Source organism: Kogia breviceps, chromosome 20 (assembly GCF_026419965.1).
Source record: "Kogia breviceps isolate mKogBre1 chromosome 20, mKogBre1 haplotype 1, whole genome shotgun sequence".
Taxonomy (NCBI): domain Eukaryota; kingdom Metazoa; phylum Chordata; class Mammalia; order Artiodactyla; family Physeteridae; genus Kogia; species Kogia breviceps.
Window position 1 is genome coordinate 6,190,254 of NC_081329.1, and position 23,049 is coordinate 6,213,302.

General features: G+C 45.6%; 1 protein-coding gene and 1 long non-coding RNA gene across 2 annotated transcripts in view; one reads left to right on the forward strand and one right to left on the reverse strand.

Moving 5' to 3' along the window:
- The window catches only part of LOC136793326 (uncharacterized), an 83,905-nt gene extending 60,862 nt beyond the window's left edge, over positions 1-23,043 (forward strand). Inside the window, exons 2-3 of the long non-coding RNA XR_010838477.1 lie at positions 22,431-22,594; positions 22,879-23,043. This is a non-coding gene — a long non-coding RNA (uncharacterized lncRNA). The remainder of the gene's footprint in view (positions 1-22,430; positions 22,595-22,878) is intronic.
- The window catches only part of MCPH1 (microcephalin 1), a 211,819-nt gene continuing 210,356 nt past the window's right edge, over positions 21,587-23,049 (reverse strand). The window contains 1 exon segment of the mRNA XM_067022552.1: positions 21,587-23,031. The gene's annotated coding sequence lies outside the window, so the exon portion shown is untranslated.

The following is a 23,049-nucleotide window of genomic DNA, read 5'->3' on the forward strand; positions in this document are numbered from 1 at the left end:
TTGTTTGTTCTTTAGTTCTTCTAGGTCCTTGTTAAACTTTTCTTGTACTTTCTCCATTCTATTTCCAAGATTTTGGATCATCTTTACTATCAGTACTCTGAATTCTTTTTCAGGTAGACTGCTTATTTCCTCTTCATTTGTTAGATCTGGTGGGTTTTTACCTTGCTCCTTCATCTGCTGTGTGTTTCTCTGTCTTCTCATTTTGCTTAACTTACTGTGTTTGGGGTCTCCTTTTTGCAGGCTGCAGGTTCATAATTCCCGTTGTATTGGGCGTCTGCCCCCAGTTGGTAAGGTTGGTTTAGTGGGTTGGGTAGGCTTCCTGGTGGAGGGGACTGGTGCCTGTGTTCTGATGGATGAGGCTGGATCTTGTCTTTCTGGTGCACAGGACCGTGTCCGGTGGTGTGTTTTGGGATGTCTGTGAACTTATTATGATTTTAGGCATCCTCTCTGCTAATAGGTGGGGTTGTGTCCCTGTCTTGCTAGTTGTTTGACCTGGAGTGTCCAGCTCTGGAGCTTGCTGGGCATTGAGTGGAGCTGGGTCTTAGCATTGAGATGGAGATCTCTGGGAGAGCTCTCGCTGCTTGATATTATGAGGGACCGGGAGGTCTCTTATGGATCAATGTCCTGAACTCGGCTCTCCCATTTCAGAGGCTCAGGCCTGACACCTGGCCGTATTGGCCATTATTTTTTTAAGTAATATGTTAAATATTCTTTCAATATCTCTGTCCTCTCATCACTTTAACATTTTGTTCTGACACTTAAAATGTATATATGTTGGACTTTCTCTTTTTTTCTTAACTTCTCTTTTATTTGCTCTACATGTCATTCTGTGATACGTTCTCATGGCCAACAGGTACATGTAAAGATGCTCAACATCACTAATGATCAGGGAAATACAAATCAAAACCACCATGAGATATCACCTCACACCTGTCAGAATGGTAGGTGAAAAAGACAAGAAATAACAAGTGTTGGTGAGGATGTTGATAAGAATGTAAATTGGTGCTGCCGCTATGGAAGACAGTATGGAGGTTCCTCATAAAAGGAAAAATAGAACTACCATATGATCCAGCAATCTCACTTCCGGGTATTTGTCCCCCCCCCCAAAAGGAAATGCTAATTTGAAAAGATATATGCACCCTCACATTCATTGCAGCATTATGTGCAGTAACCAAGATATGGAAATAACTTGTGTCCATCAGTGGATAAAGAAGGTGTGAGGCATTCTGAGCAATTTCTTTGGACATTATTTTTCAGTTTGCTAATTCTCTCATGAGTTGTGTTTAACTTGAAAACTACACTTCCTTTAAATATTTTTTTCTTACCCTTGGTCATTTAATTTTTTTCACCATCTCTTTTAAGTCTTTTAAGTATCCATATGTTCCTCCTTTACCTCCTTTTACTCCCTTGCAGTTTGGCCAGTTTCTTTTGAAGAACCCAAGTCATTTGATCTATACTGTTTCCCACCATGTGAACTTTGGTGGTTGCAGACTTATGGTGCAATTCAGCATGTTCCTCTGTCCTCTGCATGTCCTGAAAACTGGCAGGTGAAACCACTGACTGGATCACTCAGGCTCAATGCCTTTGTTAAGCCAGTTGGAAGAATATAATGCCTGGTTGTCTATTTTGTGATCTTAGCAGTCAGTGATACTGATACTTAACATCTATTTCATAGAGGTTTGCAAAGGGCAGTTTCTAAGTCTATCAGTACTTTTTCATTTATTATTTGGAATACATTTATAAAGATACACTTTCCCTCATAATTCTTTGTTTACCAAGTGGTACAGTTTATAAAAGAAGTGGTAGAATAAATGTTTGATTGCTTCTTGCACAGCCTGCAAGAAGCCACAGAATTCTTGCCGCCCGAGCAACAATGTGGCAAAGATTCCCACGTCTTAAAACTATGATCGCTTTGCTTCTGGTGGTGGGTCCATCAAAGCTGAGGATCAGGGACTTCCCTGGTGGTGCAGTGGTTAAGAATCCGCCTGCCAATGCAGGGGACACGGGTTCAAGCCCTGGTCTGGGAAGATCCCACATGCCGCGGAGCAACTAAGCCCGTGCGCCACGACTACTGAGCCTGCGCTCTAGAGCCTGAGAGCCACAACTACTGAAGCCCGTGTGCTTAGAGCCCGTGCTCCACAGCAAAGACAAGCCACTGCAATGAGAAGCCTGCGCACCGCAATAAGGAGTAGCCCCTACTCGCCGCAACTAGAGAAAGCCCGCGCACGGCAATGAAGATACAACGCAGCCAAAAAAAAAAAGCCCCAAAACGAAAAACAACAACTGAGGATCATAGGGGTCATTTTCCCCAATTTCTTCACTCCTTTAGTGCAGGAAGTGAACTCTGAAGCCCTGGAGCATGGATATGTTATCCGTTCAAGTCTAATTTGGTCTCAGAGGCTATTACAAGGTGGCCCCTGAATCCAATAAGTCAGAAAGGTGGGGGTGGGGTGGGAATTGCTCAAGAAAAGCAAAATGCCAGTGAGTTGAAAATGACCAAATTCCTCTGTCTCCAGCCTCCTTGGAGGGCTGCCCCCATCATCTTTTCTGGGCTCTGTGGCCACGAAGACAAGGTGACAGTCTTTCGTCACCCCTCTGCGATGAGGTCTGTCTTGAGCCTTCTCCCTCCTGCTGTGCCCTTGGCCCCATCCCTGACATAATGTCCCCAGATCTGTTTTGGGAACAAACCTTGTGGCATCATGAGTCACAGACCTTCTCCTGCTCTCCGCCTGCAGCCGCTCCACAAACTCAGGACAAAGAGTCTCTCTCTCCCTGACCGATCCCCCCAGAACTCAGTGATTGGGTTTCATGTAGCTGGCGGATCACATTATCTGGCTGACAGCTGGCTCTTCACGCCAAGCTTTGGGTCTGGCAGTTGCTTCATCTCCTGCTCCGTCTGGCCCCCTGTGGCGGCTGCGAGCTGATGGAACAGCTACTAATGTGCCCCATTCCTGCGCTCATGGTGACGGACAGACGGACGGACAGACAGCTGGGCGATCCCCAGGAAGGGCTCCTCCTGACAGTTCCTCTCTCCGTAGGTTTGGCTGGGGTTTCATCAGCTGGCTTTGCTGTTAGGGATATTAAACTTCCTGAGTAAATCTTCTCTCTGAAATATTAAAGAGGGAAAACCATTTGTTCCCATAGATCAGCTGTGAGTCTGAGCAATTGAAAAATTGAAACCAGATTAATAACAGAATGATGGGGGCCAGTGTCTCCGAGTTCTAGGTGGAGCTTAGGATTTGGAAGGTCCCAAGGCTTTGGGAAAACATCTACGCGCCTAAACTGGGAACGCATACCAAACAAAATACGAGTTTAGCCTGAAGAATCTTTGCATGGGCTTGTTTAGCTTCAGTTCAATAATTTAAATTTTTGTCTCAGTTAACAGTACAAATATGACAGGGGTAAAAGTAGACACTGTGCTCCAGGCACAGAAAATAGACTTTATAGTTTTAAAGTAAAAGAGGAAACAAAATTGACAACAGGGAACATAAAACTTTAATTGTAAGCACAGGTCACTTTAAAATAGATACATTTCTTTCTTACAGTGTGGTCAAGTAAGTTAACTAATTGCTAAACACACGCAAGAGTTGTAAGCAAAGACGTTGTTGACCCTTTTCATCGTTTCCGTTGTTTGGAGGGAGGCCTGTTTGCCAAGCGTTTCTTAATGTGTGTTGGGAATTCCTGTCACCTGGAGGTTTGAACGTGTGCTGGGAAAGACGTGGATCCCTGAATAATGCAAATTCGGCTGCATCTGTTCCCAGGCTCACATTCATCCTGGGCTCCGAGGTAGCCGGACAGGAAGTGACAAAGTTTCTTTGCTTGGTTAAACTTCAGTCCATTTCCAGAACCTTGTCCTTGGCCCGTCTGTCGCTTTGTCAAATCCAGCTTCAGCAATAGCCCTGCTAAGTCCATTTAATGAGAACCTCCTCTTTTTTTTTTTTTTGCGGTACGCGAGCCTCTCACCGCTGCGGCCTGTCCCACTGTGGAGCACAGGCTCCGGACGCGCAGGCTCAGCGGCCACGGCTCACGGGCCCAGCCGCCCCGCAGCACGTGGGATCTTCCCGGACCGGGGCACGAACCCGCGTCCCCTGCATCGGCAGGCGGACCCCCAACCACTGCGCCACCAGGGAAGCCCGAGAACCTCCACTCTTGATACCTGGTCATGTTCCTCATCTCACAGGTGAAGGTTAACTGCTTGGTCTGCTTCCAGCAAGAATCCTGTTAGGTTGGTTTACTCAGAATCCCCCTTATCGCTGAAGTTTCCTCTTAGTAATTTTCCATCCTCTGACACCACCGTGCTCCTTGGCTACCTCCACTTGCCCAGGCTATTTTTTAAAATTAAGATAGAATTGACATATCACATGTTAGTTTCACGTGTACAGTGTGATTCAATATTTGTAGATATTGTGAAATCACTGCAATAAATCTATTAATATCCATCACCCTAAATAATTAGTTTTTTTTCCTGTGATGAGAAATTTTAATATCTTTCTTAGCAACTTTCAAATGTGTAATACAGCATTGTGAACTATGGTCACCGTGCTGTACGTTATATGCCCAGGACTCTTTTTTTTTTTTTTTAATAGTTGTCAGTTTATACTTTTTGACCCATTTCACTCCCCCAACCCCCATTTCTGGCAAGCACAAATCCAATCCGTTCTCTATATCTTTTTTTTTAACATCTTTATTGGAGTATAATTGCTTTACAAGGGTGTGTTAGTTTCTGCTTTATATATTCTCTATATCTTTGAATTCAGTTTTTTATTTTGTTTTACATTCCACATATAAGTAAGATCATATGGTATTTGTCTTTCTCTAACTTATTTCATTCAGCATAATGTCCTCCAGGTTCGTGCATGTTCTCATGTGGCAGAATTTCCTTCTGTTTTATGGCTGGATAATGCCCCAGTGTATACGTATACCACATTTTCTGTATCTGTCCCTTAAATGGTGAACACAGGGTTGCTTCCACATCTTGAGTTTTGTGTATCATGCTGCAGTAGACACGGGGATGCATGTATCTTTTCAAGTTAGTGTTTTCATTTCCTTTGGCTAAACACCCAGAAATAGAATTCCTGGATCAGATGGTGGTTCTACCTTTAATTTTTTGAGAAACCTCCATTTTGTTTTCCATAGTGGCTACACCAATATACATTCCCACCAATGTTTGTTATTTCTTGTATTTTGATAATAACCATTCTGACAGGTATGAGGTTTTGATTTGCATTTCCCTGATGATTAATGATGCATCTTTTCATGGACTTGTTGGTCATCTGTATGCTTTTGTTGAAAAATGTTTATTCTGATTCTCTGCCCATTTTTAAATTGCACTGTTTATTTGCTATTGAATTATATGAGTTTCTTATATATTTCAGATATTAAACCCATAATAGATAAATGATTTGTAAATACTTTCTCCCATTTGGTACGTTGCATATTCATTTTGTTCATCGTTTTTTATTTATTTATTTTTTTTGCGGTACGCGGGCCTCTCACTGTTGTGGCCTCTCCCGTTGCGGAGCACAGGCTCTGGACGTGCAGGCTCAGCGGCCATGGCTCACGGGCCCAGCCGCTCCGTGGCACGTGGGATCTTCCCAGACTGGAGCACGAACCTGCGTCCCCTGCATCGGCAGGCGGACTCTCAACCACTGCGCCACCAGGGAAGCCCCATGGTTTTTTTTTTTTTTTTTTTTTTGCGATACGCGGGCCTCTCACTGTTGTGGCCTCTCCTGTTGCGGAGCACAGGCTCCGGACGCGCAGGCTCAGCGGCCATGGCTCACGGGCCCAGCCGCTCCGTGGCACGTGGGATCTTCCCAGACCGGGGCATGAACCCGTGTCCCCTGCATCGGCAGGCGGATTCTCAACCACTGCGCCACCAGGGAAGCCCCCGTTTTTTTTTTTTTTTTAATAAATTTATTTTATTTTTGGCTCTGTTGGGTCTTGCTGCGTGCAGGCTTTCTCTAGTGGCGGTGAGCAGGGGCTGCTCTTTGTTGCGGTGCACAGGCTTCTCATTGCGGTGGCTTCTCTACTTGTGGAGCATGGGCTCTAGGTGTGCAGGCTCAGTACTTGTGGCTCGTGGGCTCTAGAGCACAGGCTCAGTAGTTGTGGCACACAGGCTTAGTTGCTCCGAGGCATGTGGGATCTTACCGGACCAGGGCTCCAACCCATGTCCCCTTAATTGGCAGGCAGCTTCTTAACCACTGCGCCACCAGGGAAGCCCTGTTCATCGTTTTTGTTTTTGTTTTTGTTTTTTGCTGTGAAGAGCTTTTATTTTGATGTAGTCTCATTTGTTTATTTTTGCTTTTGTTGAACTTGCTTTTGGCATCAAATGCAAAAAATCATTGCTGAGACTGATGTCAAGGAACATAGCCCCTATGTTTTTTTCCAGGAGTTTTATAGTTTCAGGTCTTACAATCTTTAATCCATTTTGAATTAATTTTTGTTTATGGGGTAAGATAGTGGTCCAGTTTTATTCTTTAATGAAAACTGCTCTCCAGTTTCCCAGAACTATTTATTGAAAAGATTGTCCTTTCTCCATTGTACATTCTTGGATCATTTGACATAAATTAATTGACTATATGTGTGTGGGCTTATTTCTGGGCTCCCTTTTCTGTTCCATTGATCTATGTGTCTGTTTTTATGCCAATACCATATTGTTTTGATTATTACTGCACTGTAATATAGTTTGAAATCAGGGAACATGATGACTCCAGCTTTGTTGTTCTTTCTCAAGATTGCTTAGGCTGTTCAGGGTCTTTTACAGTCCCATATACATGTTAGGATTGTTTGTTCTATTTCTATGAAAAATATCATTAAAATTTTGATAGGGATTACATTGAACCTGTAGATTTCTTTGGATAGTATGGACATTTTAACAATATTCTTCCAATCCATGAGCATGGAATATCTTTCCATTTATTTGTGTCTTCAGTTTCTTTCATCAGTGTCTCATTGCTTGCAGTATACAGGTCTTTCACCTCCTTGGTTAAATGTATTCCTAGGTATTTTATTCTTTTTGATGCAACCATAGGTGGGATTGTTTTCTTATTTTCTCTTTCTGCTAGTTTGTTAATAGTGTATAGAAACACAACAGATTTATGAATCTTAATTTTGTATCCTGAAGCTTTACTGAAGTCATTTATTAGTTCCAACAGTTTTTTGGTGGAGTTTTTAGGTTTTTCTCTATATAATATCATCTGCAAAAAGTGAAAATTTTACTTCTTCCTTTCCAACTGGATACCTGTTATTTCTTTTTCTGGGCTTATTGCTTGTGCAAGAACTTCCATTATTATGTTGAATAAAAGTGATGAGGCTGGGCATTCTTTCTCATTCCTGATCTTAGCAGAAAAGCTTTCAGCTTTTCACTGTTGAGTATGATGTTAGCTATAGACTTGTCATATATGCCTTTATTTTGCAGAGGTACCTTCCCTCTATACCCACTTTGTTGAGAGTTTTTGTCATGAATGGACCTTGAATTGTGTCAAATGTTTTTTCTGCATATATTGAGATGGTCATATGATTTTATCCTTCATTTTGTAATGTGGTGTATTACTTATTGATTTGCAGATGTTGAACTATACTTGCTTCCCTGGAATAAATCCCACTTGATCATGGTGTATGATATATAAATGTATTTTAAAAATCTGGCTTGGTTATATTTTGTTGAGGAATTTTGCATCTGTGTTTATCAGGGATATTGACCTGTAATTTTCTTTTTTTGTGGTATCAGAGCAATGCTGATCCTGTAAAATGAGCTTGGAAGTGTTCCCTGATCTTCTATTACTTGGAAGAGTTTGAGAATTAATTACTTTTAAAATTTTTTGTAGAATTCACCAGTAAAACATCTGGTCCAGTGATTTGTTGGGAGGTTGTTGATTACTGGTCCAATCTCCTTACTAGTAATAGGTCTGTTTAGATTTTCTGTTTCTTCATGATTCAGTCTTGGTAGGTTGTATGTTTCTAGAAATTTATCTAATTCATCTGGGTTGTCCAGTTCGCTGGCATGTCTTTTACAATCTTTGTGTTTCTGTGGTATCATTTGTAACGTGTTGTTTCATTTATGATTTTTTTGAGCCCTCTTTTTCTTGTTGATTTTTGGTAAAGGTTTGTCAATTTTGTTTATCTTTTCAAATAACCAGCTTTTAGTTTCATTGACCATTTCTATTGTCTTTTTGTCTCAGTTTCATTAATTTCTGCTTTGATATTTATTTCCTTCCTCCTACTAACTTTGGGCTTAGTTTTAGGTCAGGGGTTCTCAGCTGGGAATGGTTCTGCTCTCCAGGGGAAATTTGGGGATATCTGAAGACAGTCTGGACTGTCGCAACTGGGTGAGGTGTGCTAATGGCATCTAATAGATAGAGGCCAGCGATGGTGCTAAACATAGTATGATGCCCAGGACAGCCCCTGCAGCACAGAATTATCTGGTCCAAAAATGCCAATAGTGCTGAGGTTGAGAAACCCTAAGTTAGGTTTCTGGTCCATTTGAGTTAATTTTTGTGTGTGGTGTGAGGTAGGGATCCAAGTGCATTTTCTTTTTGTGTGTGAGGTAAGGACGTGTGATAAGAATGTAAGTGTGCTTCTTTCTGTTTTGTTTTGTTTTATCCTACTGCATTGAATTGACTTGGCACCTTTGTTGAAATCAACTTGACCATAAATATGAGGGTTTATACCTAGAGTCTCTATTCTCTTCCCTTGATCTGTAGTCTATCTTTATGCCAGTAAGTTTTGAAATCAGGTAGTATAAATCCCCCAACTTTATTCTTTTTCTGAAGAAATTACTTTTTTCTACTACGGGTTCTTTGCATTTTCATATACATTTTATCATCAGCTTTTCAAAGTCTATAAAAAAATCTACCTGGTATTTTGATGATTACATTGAATTTGTAGATCAATTTGAGGAAAATAGCCGTCTTATCAATATTGAGTCTTCTAATCCATAAACTTGGTATATTTCTCCATTTATTTAGAACTTTAATTTCTCTCAGAAATATTTTGTTAAGTATACAGACCTTACACTTCTTTTGTTAAATTTATTCCTATTTAGTTTATTTTTACATGATACTGCAACTGGAATTGTATTCTTAATTCCATTTTTGAACTGTTTATTGATAGTATATAGAAATACAATTCAGTTAGCTTTGTATATAGATTTTGTATTCTGTAATCGTGCTAAACATGCTTAATCTACTTTTTCTTTAATTCCTTATAATTTTCTACATATAGTATCATGTGATCTAAGAATAGTTTTACTTCTTCATTTCCAGTCTGTATGCCCTTAATTCCTTTCCTGGCCTTCTTCTCTCAGTAGAATCTCTGATATAATGTTGAATAGAAGCGGTGAGAGCCACATACCTTTCAAAATTTAATAAAAAAAAAAGTTCAGAATTCTGAGAGACTTTTAGCCCTATGTGTTTTGGGTAAGGGGTTGCAAACCTCTAGTAACTAACTTTTAGGCTTGTTGGCAGGATTAAATGAGGTACCACATAGAAAATGCTTAAAGCCAGGCACAAATCAGTGTCCTCATAAGAGATTAGCTTTTAGAGAGAGAATCTTCAGTGGCTCCTGGCAGGCTGGCATCAGGAATCTTAGCTGTGAGGATGCCGGCCTGGGTGGACACGTGACCTGGGTGGCCCTCTGTGGCTGATGTGGCCGTGGGATGGGGTTCTTTGTGGCTTGTCTCCACCGGGAGTCAGCACAATTTTGTCAGCCGCCTCGGGAACTTTTGGTGCGATGGGAGCTCTGCCATAGTATTGATACCTGAGCCTCAAAGTCGCCAAGCCCAGGAGGCAGTGGATGTAGTGACACGGGATTTACAAGGTGGGAGGAAGGCCTCCCGCCTGCCGAGCTGCGCTGAGGCTCAACGTTGTTGAGGCAGGAGTATTACCAGGGGACTCGGGGTATACGTTATATTAACACCAAGAGAAAACCCTTCATTACTTCCATGTGCATCGTTACTGCCCTTCAAGGAGGGTTATTCTAGAAGTTGACCCCTCGTATCTGCTGAGGGACTTGACATTTATTTGAGGTAGAAATAGCAGCTGAGCTGAGTGACGGATAAACAACACGGAGGGAACGGTATCACAGGGAGTCTAACTGGCACCTTCAGCCTTGCTGGGATCTGGCATCTCTCTCCTACACAAGGTGACCAGCCAGCGTGTGTACGATTTGGCCCGAATGCCCGTTTCCTGCAGGGGATGGTGAGCATCCTGGCAGCCTGCAGAGGCCCTGGTCTCTTGTGGGCGAGGCTCTCCTCACCAGAAACTAAGCTTGCGGAAGCGGGGCTACTTTGATGGCACTAATTATCATTAACTGCGGCTCCTCACACCCGTCCTCTTTGTTATTTTGAGAAGCATCTCGGGTACATAAGGTGATAACGGACCTACATCCTTCACACCTAGTAGATGATACGTTAATAAAGAAACGTAGAAACTCAGGGGGCTCTTTGTTCTCGGTAATAAAACAATGTAATTTCCATCCTTTATTTCACAGTATGGCACTTCAGTGACAGAGGTTCTGGGACCTCTCAATTATGATCACCACTAGGACACACAGACTGGCTTTAATAGAAAAGGCCCAACGGGGCGGGTCAGTGCTTCTCTGAGCCACACACTCGGGCATCAGAAAGCCACACGAAGCAGCTTTCTTCCCGTGAAAACCACAACACACGCAGGCGGCGAACGTGACGGTATAGAAAGGCATCCTTCCTGCGGGCGCCCCTCCCCTCGCTTGAGCGTCCGAGGACGACGGGGCGGGCCGTTAGCAGCAGCCACGGGTTGAGCGGTGGCTCCTGCACGGCAGCAGCGGGCGGTTCTCTGAGGCACAGACCTTGTGCTGAGTGACTGAGTCTAGAGGAAGAGAAGCAGGTTAGCACGGACAACGGCCAGCACCTGGTGAGGTGCCCACCTCACCACAGATACACAGATCGTATTGAAAATCGTCAGTGGTCCTGGGCAGCACGGTCCAGAAGTCCACAGGGCCATATGGCACATGTGGCTATTTAAAATGCAGTTTAAAAAAAAGTGAAGTAAAGTCACATAAATGATTCAGTTCCTCGGTCACATCAGCCACATCTCAAATGCTCAGTCGTCACGTGTCCTATTAGATGTAGCACACACAGGGCATGCCCTTCACGGCAGAACGTTCTAGTAGACAGGAAAGTCTGCCAGTCCACGATGTGGGAGAGCCAGATTCTAATCTCAGCTACAGCAAGTACTCTTTGGTACAAGGCGGAGTATAAATAACTCTATTATTTTATGAAAATCCCATGAAGTGCCCTGGCCCAGGGCGAGCCACAGGTGCAGGGGAAGAGGCCAACACAGCTGTGCCTGCGGCCGGCTTCAGGCAGGCCCTGTACTCTTAATGCTGGACGGCGGACTGCTTCCGACCCTCCTGCTGCTGTCAGAATGGCTGTCCGTGCTGACTGACGGACAAAGTCAACTTACCGATTACTGTTATTATCCAGAGGGGCAACCATCACTGTATATTTGAAGGGCCTTCAGAAGTCAGGGTGATGAGCGATAGGCCATGGAAAGCTGTGATGGTTGTGAGATACAAGCAGAAAAAATGGGCTGCTTTTAGGGATAAGAGAAAAAAAAAAAAAGCTTATCTTAGTTATAGCTCAAGCCAGTGCCCCAGAAATTAATCACAGCCCTCCCACTACACATGCACTTCCACACAGGTGGTCTGACCTGGTAGCGGAATCTCAGAGGATCATTAATGTTTGTTATATGTATTAGATACACTATATAATTATAATTAATAATACATACAATAGAACCTTAACAATTATTATTGATACCCAGCATACCACTTAACTCTCTCTACAACACTGAAGGATTATTATGATTTACATTTTAATATCATTCTTTTATTCATGATTTGTGTTGCATATATTTTCTGTTTGTTGCTTGCCTTTTGACTTTTCTTATGCAAACGTTTATTTATATAGTCAAATTACATCAATCTTTTATTGCATTTGGATTTTGAATCACAGGTAGAAAGCCTTCCCTATACCTGGTTATAAAATAATTCAGCCATATTTTCTTCCAGGTTTTAAAAAAACCCGTTGATTCAATCTTTACATTTAGATTTCTGACAGGATGTCATTTTCGAAAGCCAGAGAAGACTGCCAAAAGGATGATGCTCTGTCTTAATTAATCTAAAAATCCAATATAACCCCCCAATTCCAAATGTTTGCTAAAAAAACCCTGACACGCTTATTCTGAAGTTTATACGGGGGGAAGGTGCACGGGAAGACAACTCTGAAGAAGAAGAATGAGACAGAATTTGACGCACTAGATAGTGAAACATACTATAAAAGTACGGTAGTAAAACAGTAGGTAATTAGCACAGAAAAGATAAATAGACGAGTGGAAGGGAACAAACTCCAGAAACCCACCCGTGCACATGTGGGAGTTGAAGAGCTGATTCAAGGGGGCATTAAAAATCAGTGGAGAATAGCTAAGTTATTAAAGAGATGGGATGATCCCTTATATCCCACAATGACTGCATTACACATGGATTAATGCTCTACACATTAAAAAACTGTGAAAGTATTAATAGAGACAGGAGATGAATTTAAAGTTCAGGGTAGGGAAACCTTCCTAAGTGAAACCTCAGTGTAGGTGCTGTGGAGAAATGGAGGTATTTGATTCCATCCAGAATAATAATTAAAAATTAAAACCCATAGAAAACACCATAAACAAACAGAAGAGACAGAGAGGATCTTATATTTATCACAAAAGGTTAGAGTCCATACTATACAAATATGCTGTAAAACAATGTGGAAAAGAGAAACAGCCCAATGTCAAAACAGGCAAGAGATAAGGATAGGCCGTTCATGACCTGTGAATCCCCCCTCTAGGTACTCACGCGTAACCGAGTAATTACGGCATATACATTAAGTATTGAGATCACCAAATATTGAAAATATGGGTAAAGTCTGGTACCGGTGAGGGCCTGGGGAACGGGAATATCCAGGTGCTGTTAGTAAGACTGTAGCTGGTACAGCTGTGCGGATCAAGGTTTAAGGTACACACACCCTAGGGCTCAGTCATTCCTCTTCTACGAATCTATTCTACAGAAATACTCCCGCCTGGGACTGGGCCACACTAATCATCGCTCAAGGCAGTCTCTTAAAATTGAGTTCAAATCATTCCAATTAGAACACACACACACACACACAGACAACACACAGAGACACACACACAGAATTTACAGAAGCAGAAGCAGTGGAAATAACCCCAAATGTCCAATTGTAAGGAGTGTGTAAATGAATCACAGCACCTCCAAAGGTTAAAAAGAATGAGGTTACTGTTTGTGTTAAAATGGAAGGATCTTCTAGAGACAGAGCTGGGATAAAAACTCACGAACGATATGTGATCCTCCTTTTACACAAAACAAACCCTCAGTGCATATGTTTATATACATTTATTTCCATGTAAATACGTGTTAAATCTGAAACACACCGTTCAATCTTTAGTGTTGTTACTTTAGGGAAGGGTAGTAAGATTTTGGGTCTTTATGTATTTCTCTATTATTTGAATTCTTTGACCATAAAATCAAGCATCACTGTACATATCCATCCACCCATCCATCCATCCATCCATCCATCGTGGTGGGGAAAAAAGACTGGCTGGAGAAGGATCCAGTTTTAAATTCAGATAAAACAGAAGCCACAACAAAGCCTGTGGCTGGCCCCTCCCACCTCTTCGATGTTGCTGCCTGAGGAATCCACCCCCCGCACGCGGTGCTGTGCAGAGTGGGACCAGAACGCTTGAGAACTGAGCACTAGCTGAGAGCCAGGACAGCTGTGTCCAGGGAGCCCCTCTCAGCTCCAAGTTCCCAGCTGTAAACACACGCACGGACAGTTTATTTCTATCCAAGTTCATTTGGCATCTGAAGACAGCCACGTCCCCAAATTCCACTGTCACGTCAGGTGCACGATCCTCAAACACCCCATAAAACATGACCACGAGACAGATGTTAGAGCAGTGCCCCGTCCCAGCCAGAGGAAAGGGAGACAAATAGTACACAAGCAGCTCCCATGAAATTTAAATTGGAAAGAAGAAAACCCCAGGTTTTGTTTGTTTTTTTAACAAAGTTATTCAGCGGGTCTTGGCACACGTATCTGCGCACGTTAAAGTTCACTGGCCATGCTTCTGTGTGGCTGGGATGTGGAATCAACATGCCACCAATGCTCTTTTTTTTTTTTTTTTTTTTTTTAATAGTGGGACAGGCAGGTCGCTTTATTGAACTAAGACTCCGATTGCCAACAGCCAGGTGGGGCTGACGGTCCTGTGTGCAGAGTTTGGGGACCCTCAGGGCCCTGCCGGGAGCTTTATCTTGACTTCCCAAGATGAGCTATGAGTTTTGGGGCTGGGAAACCTCAGTATCTGTGTAGCCAGATATCCACGCATAAGGGGTCACCTCTACTGCTCTGCAGAGCAAGGGTCCTCCAGCAGACGCCGGACGTTCCTGAAGTCATTTCTGATGCCGAGCCCGGCCGGTACTTCTCTGTGGACCCACCCCGAGCAAGTCCTTCTCCCTCTGCACGTTGATTCCTCTTCTGAAAAAACCAGCCCCTTCTCTGCTGCTTCACGGAGCCTCACCGTTCTCCCGGGGGCTCGGAACCCAAGTCTAGGGCCCATCTTCTATTCTCTGTCCTAACCCAGCACAGTGTCCGATCTGCCAGCAAGTGCCATCGGCTCCAGAGTTTTTATTTAACATATTAAAACAGCTTCACACCATCTCCATCGATAGTACCCTGGTCCTAACCACCATCCTTTATCACACCTGAGTCACTGCAAGAGCCTAAGATCACTCTCTCTGCTCCTATTTAAAAATATGTCCTAGAGCCCATTTCCCCTTCTTGAAATCCTTTGACTTCTATGTATTCTCAGAACAAAAACCACACCTCTGGCTACTGTCCGGCAGGCCCTGCTGCTTCCCCCCCCCCCCCCATCGCTCTGTGCTCTAGACCCACTGCCTCGGTCCACCTCTCATCCTTGACCCTGACTGTTCCCTTAGCTCCACACGAGCTCACCTCTGGACCACATTCGGAGCTCAGCTCAAACACGGCTCCTCTGTCAGGAGCCCACCTCGATGCCTCTCTCCATACTCATACCCCGTTTTCTTCACAGCATTTATCACCATCAGGACTTAAAAGAAATGTCCATCTTTAGAATGGAAGTCCCACGGGAAAAGGGCTGTACCCTCTTGAGAGAGGCGCAATAAATACCGAGTAAATGAATGAATGACCTGATGCCATGCAGGATATCTGAAGGAAATAGCAGTTCCCAACATTCTTTTTCTGCTCTGATATTGGGCTGGGGACGTCCACATATCTGATACTTTTCCAAGGCTCTAGCACGAATTTGCGCTGTGTCTTAGACAAGACAGTCTAGTTTATTCGTAGCATGCCAACTTTTCCTTTCCACCCAAGAAACATGAGTGAAATGATATTACAGGGCTAGCTTTGAGTTCACTATATTTCTGTTACATTTTATGTTTACTACGGGGCATCGGAATGCTGATGATTTTAGTAAGTGGATCATCAATAAAGACCAATCTTGCTGAATTGGTTACAGTGATTCTCTTAGACTTCTCTAGATACACAACTATATTGTAGGCAAATGAAATGATCTGTCCCTTCCTTTCTAATTCTGATCCTTCCTTTGTGTTTCTTATTCTAGCCCCTTGACTAGGAACTCTAGAACACTGTTGCGGCACAGGGGTAATAGCCATATGTGTGTCGTACCTGACTTAAACCTTAAACTAAGATTTTCACTGTTAAATATATGTGGTAGGTTTTTTATAGACACCCTTCCTCATGTTAAGAAAGTGCTCTTATTCCTAGTTGATGAAAAGTTTTTTGTTTTTATCATGAGTGGGTATTGGATTTTCTCTAATGCTTTTTAACATCTACTGAGAGAAATCAATGGATTAGGAAAAAAGATTGAACGATATTTATTTCTGCATTCTTTGGTTAAACCCTACCTGACCATATGTTTCTTAACACACTGCTAAATTTAATTTGCAAATATTTCATTTGAGATTTTTATATCCATATTCACAAATGAGTTTGGGCTAGCCTCGTAAAACGAGGTGAATAGCTTTTCTCTGCAGTAACGTGTAATGTTTGGTAAAATTTACTGTTAAGACTATCTAGGGGGAGACGTCTTAAAAACGATTTTCTTGTGGTAAAACAGACATAACCTCAAATTCACCATTTAAGCCATTTTAAGTGTACAATTCAGTGGCATTAAGTACATTCACAATGCTGACTGCTCCTCATTTCCAGAACTTTCTCAAAATCCCAAACACGATCTCTGTACCCATTAAACAACAACTTCCCATTCCCATCCCCCCACCTTAGATGCGATGAACCTCCATCATAATTTCTCTCTCTATGAATTTGCCTTATTCTAGGTAACTCATAAAAGTGGAATCATACAGCAACTGTCCTTTTGTGACTGGCTTATTTCACTTTAACATAATGTTTTCAAGGTTCACTAATGTTGCAGGTTTAAGAATAGCTTTCCTTTTTAGGGCTGGATAGTATTCCACTGTATGTATGTATCACATTTTGTTATCCATTCATCTGGGAATGGACACTCGGTTGCTTCTGCCTCTTAGCTGTTGTGAACAGTAGTGCTGTAAACACGGGTGTGTAGATATTTGAGTCCCTGCTTTCAAATCTTTTGGATATGTATCTAGAATTGGAATTACTAGGTCATGTGGTAGGTTTTTTTTTTTTTTAATTTTTTGAGGAAATGCCATTTTACATTCCTGCCAACAGTACACGAGGTTCCTCTCTCTCCACGGTTTGTTTTGATAATGGCTGTGGTTTTGATATGCATTTCTCTAATGCCTTTTCATGAGCTGATGTCGTCATTGGAGAAAGGTCTAATCAACTCCTTTGCCCATTTTTTACTCAGGTTTTTTTTTGTTGTTGAGTTGTAAGAGTTCTTTATAGTTTTCGGATATTAACCACTATCATTTCCAAGTGGCTTTTAAGAGCGGTGGTCACCTTTTTTTCTTCCATGTGTCCAAGTCACTCGAGACAGAGACGGGCGAGTCAGTCCTTCAGGTCTCCCAGGTGGATGAGAGCAAATGAGGTCTCTCTGTGCAGGGAGGGGAACTGGGAAACCAGGACTGTTGGGGTGAGAAAATGGCACAGGACTTTCCTACCCGTGTAAACATGGCTTTGCTTGCTTGGGCGTTTGCCTGGTGGCCGTAAACCTCTGATTTTTTCCCAGAGCTCCTGAACAGTCGGTTCAGACGGCTTCTGCTTTTGTTTTTCCCTGTTTCTGTGGGGAGACAAGGGCTTGGAGCTCCCCATCTGCCATCCCGCTGACATCACTCCGCAGGCGACCTTCATGACAGGTGGCGAGAGGCAGTCTTCAGATTACAATTCTTTTTTTTTTTTTTTTATGATTGAAACTGTTTAGATTTTCTAGTTCTTGAATCGATTTTGGTAACATTTTTCTAGAAATGATCCGTCTTGCCTATTTTTAAATTTACTGGCATAAAGTTATTCATCATGAGCTCATGACTTTTAGATGTCCTGACTGTATCCGTAGCCCTGATTTCATTCTTAGTTTTGTTCATTGGACTCTGTTCTTTTTCACTATTTCTAGGATTTTGACTTTAAGTTTTCCCCTCTGCCCCCCACCCACAGAACTTTTTCTCTCAAATGTTTTTCTTCGCTTCAGTTTTGTCAGTGTTTGACATGATCTTTCTTATCTCTTTCTCCTACATTCCTCTGGATTAATGTCTCGCTACATAATCATCTTCAAGCACCACAGTTTAAGAAAAATTGATTCAAAAAGTAAAACGAGGTCATTTAATCCAACGACTTTTCCCTCCTCCTGCAAGTTGGGGAAAGCTTCCTGTGCCTGTGCTTTGACGCGGCCACGCTGGCCTCGGCCCGGCGTGTGGGGTGTCGGGGCCCGTCACGCGCACTTTGAGAACCGCCGTGGTGGTGGGTGCACGAGGGAGGGGAAGGCGCGGTGCCCGAGCAGCACGGGATCGGAGTCTTTACGGACGCAGCCTCGCGGCTGGCAGGTGGGAGACCGGGAGCTCGGGGTCTGCAGTTCAGCCACGTGGCTCCGGCCCAGGAGTTCAGATCCCTCACTTTCCTCGTGTCCAAAAGGGGTCGCTTTCTGCCGACCATCTCAGGATTCACTCGGAGCGGCTTTAGTCGGAGGGGGCTGCCGTCACCGCGCGCTGCCCACCGTGGGGCCGGAGCAGCCGACGCTATTTTCTCGCGGCCGCCAGCCGGGCGGGTCTCTCCCGACGCCTCGCTCCTCCTCTGTCCTCCCGGGGTCTGGCCTCTGTGCGCACCTTCCCGGCGCCTCTTCCCCTTAAGAGGGCGTCGGTGCACGTAGATCAGGGCCACACATACGACCTCATTCCGCTCGAGTCACCTCTTTAAAGGGCTCGTCCCCACACGCAGTGGCAGCCGAGGGGGGGGGGTTAGGGCTGCAGCCCAGGACTCTGTGCGGAGCCCCTCGGTCCGCAGCACGAGCTCCGTCACCCCGGCGGTCAGCGATGAACACTGAGAACCTAACGCAACAGCGGCGCGGAGCTGGGGCGCGGGTGAGGGGCTGCTAGGGCCCCCGGCGGCGTCTCCGCGCTCAGGCGACCCCAGGGCCCGGGGCTGCAAGAGACGCGCTGTTGAGAGCGCGCGGGCCCGAGCCAGCCTCCAGTGAGCCCTCGGTGGCCACGGCCGTGCTGCCGGCGTGCGCGAGGCCCGCGCGCTCTCGGCGATCCTTCCCCTGCGAGCAGGGCCGCGGGGAGACGCTCAAGTCGAACGCGTTCTTATAAGTTATAAGGAAGTCATGCCGAGGCTAGACTTTTTTTTTTTTTTTTTTGGCAAGGCTGTTGAGGCTATTACGTTATGTTCCCACAATAGTATAAAATGTATGTTTTATCACTTGAATGTAGCCCAGACAATAAAAGGGCGCCCGAGACTGGAAACGTGCCTACGAGCAAAGGCCAAACCAACGTGCCGTGATAAGGCCAGCGGGGATAAGAGGAGTGAAGAATGGTCACAGCTGAGGCCGCCGACCTGCGACGGATGCCCACGGGCCCCTCCCTGCACGCCCGCGGGTACCTCACACCCCAGGGGCCTCGCCTCTTACTGCGTAAGACGGGGACTACGCTCTGGGCGTGCGGGGGCGACCAAGGTACTGGACGGTGCTTCCAAATACAACCCGTCTTACCAGCATCAGGGAAAGGTGACGTTTGGCTTCCGGGTGCCGGAAATCTGACTCTTGTCTTCCCGTTCATTTTCACACATATTCAGGCGCCGCAAGTGTGGTCTTTCTGAAAAATCGCCATGCGTCCTCCGGGGTGAATGATTCATCAAGAATCTTGGCCTAAGTGTGCTGCTCTTCCAGGGAAAGCAGACTCGGGGGGTGCCTTGGGAACTCGGTCGGGACCGGTCCGGCGGCGGCGGCGGCACACGGCAGCTCGGCGTGTGCGCGCTTCTCCTCGGAGCGAGCGCGTACGACGTGGCCTAAGTTTCACGTGTGGAGCCCTAGGGGCAGAATCCTTAAGTTCACACCGTTCGCCAGGCGGCATAATGATCATCTAACAGTTTTAAAAGAAATAGTTCAAACCATTGGGTCATTGTTTTTAAAGATACAGAGAAGGGAAAAAAGTTTGATCGGCAGGTTACAGTGCTAGGATGTCAGAGGTCCTGGGGAAAGTGTCCACATTTCCCAGCCCCCGGCCCCAAGGGGGAGTTTCTAACGGCCAAAAAAGTCTCCTGCTCGTCCATCCCCCGTGACTCTAGCAGGTCTGCAAAAACAAAGACCCCATAAAATATAGGAATAAGTGTAGAGGTACTAAAAAATCCTAGAACCTTTACTTTGGAAGATAAATTACAAATCTGAAAGTGGGCACACCACGCTACGTTCAAGATTTTAAAAAGTTTGAATAAAATAATGAGCTCTCAGGGATGTGACCTCACACGGCACCTGATATTCTAGTTGGAACAACTCTAGTTGATAAATTCTGAGTACTGCTTTTCATAAGTTATCACAAAATGACTTTTAAACTGGTGCTTTAACATGGTTTTAATTTTAATTTAGAAGTGGTTTTATTGCTAATTTTAATTTCACATTTTGACAGTAAAAGGTTCTCTGGAAGTGTCTGTACTGAAAGCTAATGGGAAGGATAAAAGTCTCCAAGAGAGACAATGCTGCTTTGGCAAAAGGTCAGGAGTGATTTTTTACGTGTCAGTGGGTTCCGTTGCCCGGCGGTCCTGGACACTGCCCCCTGCAGATGGGAGAGATTTTGCACCCCCGTGTTGTCTCCTCGGATCACTGTGTTTACTACTCTGTCTTGTACACGAAGTAAGTAAAATTAGGTCCAGAGAGACCCAGGTGACTTGCGCCCGGTCAGAGAATAAGCTAGTGGCAGAAAAGGTGATGCCCTAGATTGTATGTTTTGTAGGTCTGTGCCTATGTGTAGAGACAGAAAAATGAAACCTGGAGCTATTGTATCGTAACTCCATCCAGAGAGAGATGCATATAAACTAATAGAGCGTGTAGTTTTCAAGTATTGAACACTCACACGACCAGGCTGTGGAGGACCCAGCACGGACGGGCAGCAGGACAGATGTTAGAGGTGAGGACGTCACCGTGCCGAGAGCCGAGGGTTCCAGGACACACAGGACCTGGGAGTTGCCAAGGGCACACGTAGATGGTGTGATCAATGACAAATCAGAAACAGGACATGAATTATGGGAGAGGAAAGAAACAAAAACCTAGGTCTGCGGTTCCAGCTCTGAGACTCAAAGAACTCCAACGGGCCCTGTGGAAATTACACCCTGGGCTTCGAGCAGGTAGACATTCGCCTCCTGAAAACCCACCACCAGGGGGGTCAAGTGGCCAAACCCCAGGAGGAACCAGGCAGACAGCTGACTTGTGCACGATGTGTGCACAGAAATGCACCAGGGCCAGGAAGGGGCCGGCTCAGTTCCCCAACCGGGAAATCCTAAGAGTGCAGACCTAGGCTTCGGGTCCTCTGCACGGTGCACGACTGCAGACTTTGGAAAGACTAGTTGCTGATGTGGGCTGTTGATATCAATCATGTGCACAGTTCCGTTAGCTGAATGAGGCTCCTTTTTTTTTTTTTTTTTTTTTTGGTACGCCGGCCTCTCACCGTTGTGGCCTCTCCCGTCGCGGAGCACAGGCTCCGGACGCGGCGCAGGCGCAGCGGCCACGGCTCACGGGCCCAGCCGCTCCGCGGCACGTGGGATCCTCCCGGCCCGGGGCGCGAACCTGCGTCCCCCGCATCGGCAGGCGGACTCTCAACCCCTGCGCCACCAGCGAAGCCCGAGGCTCCTTTCTTAAAGCACAATTCTGCTCTCTAGTCGGTGTCATTTTGATACATGCACTTTTCTAAAAACCAAAACCAGAATTTCTGTTTCAGAACATTGGATGTTTTGAAGGCTATATTCTTGGCATTTAGAAAAGAGTAAACAGCATCTCTTGGCTTCTGGACTGTAGCTAAAACCATAGGTATTTTGAAATTAGTTTCCAGGCAGAAGATAAAATTACTCTGCACCAGAAAGTAAAAAATGACTCTTGATTGTCATACTTTAAAAATATATCAAGGGATGACCATCAGTGACTTAAAAGATATTCATAAAATGTGGTTATTATAAACGCATGCGACCCGGACAGACAGGGCCTCTGCTGACGTGTCAAAGGATAATGTCTAGGGAGGGGTGAGAAAAGCCAGAAGTCTGGGATTTAGAGACCAGGAAGGCAAATAGGAAGATTGAAAAAGAAACCTAGGCAGAAAGAGAGCGAGCGCCCTTGAGAAGAAAGGATCTTGGCCAAAGCGCTGAAACAGGGCTCATTCAATGTCAATGTCATGGGTTCAACTGTGTCCCCCACAGCCCACAGGTTGAAGCCCGAACCCCCAGGACCTCAGAGTGGGACTGAGTTTGGGAAAAGGGCCTTTAAAGAGCTGATTAAATTGAGGTCATGAGGGTGGGCCCTAATCCAGTGACTGGGGTCCTTACAAGAGGAGGCGGGGGCGCGGAGGGAAGGCCACGTGAAGGCACAGGGAGAAGACGGCCCCCTGCGAGCAGGAGCGCGGCCTCGGAGAACGCAGCCCCGAGGACACTCTGATCTCAGACGTCTGGTCCCCGGGGCTGAGGATACCTCCCGGCTGTCTCAGCCCCGTGGTCTGTGGTGCCGTACCGCAGCCAGGCCGACTAGTACATTCATCCAAACCCACTGGAGACCCAAGTTCACCCCACCGTGCTCGACTACATCACGTCCGCTGCCCGAGTCTGCTGGCCCTGCAGCCCCCAGAGCTGGGGTAACAGGCGAAGCCCCTTGTCGCTGCTGTCGGCCTCCAGCCTCCCAGGGATCGGGGCTCATCTGGCACCACCTCCTCCCCTGCAGGCTCGAGCGGGGGCGGTTTTGCACAACGTAGCGGAATCGACGCCAGACACACACGTCCCATTCACACCACACGTGCTTCTGGCAATGAAAGCCCAGTCCTTTTGCGCCGAAACGTACCACTTTGAGCCCGCGGACAAACGAGTATCAGGAGAAGTGCCTGCAAGGTAGGGGCAGTGGCAGGTCCTGGCAGCCGGCGCGGGCGACACCCCGGGCGCGGAGCGAGGCAGGCGCGCGGCGGGAGGACCCGGGAGCGGGGGGCGTGGCCTGGCGGCCGGGGCAGCTCGGGGTCGGCTGGGTCTTTCACGCGAGCCGGGAGGTCAAGTGGCACAAGTCTAATAGGATTTCCTTGGTCCCCGCGAGCTGCACCTGGGCTGCCAGTAAAAGGCAGGAACGTCCAGGGGGGCTTGTGACAGATGAAAGTCACAGGAGTGTCTTTTTCCTCTTACAGGGCCCCGTTGAGGCAGAATCGTGGACGCTGAGATATCCGGCAGAGGCCCCCAGGCTGCGTGCAAGGGGGCACGGGCCCGACGCTCCCCTCCGAGACCTGTTCCGGTGGCCAGGAACACACGACAGAGGCTCTGAAGGGGACCCCCAACGGCTCCTGCAATCACAAGGCACC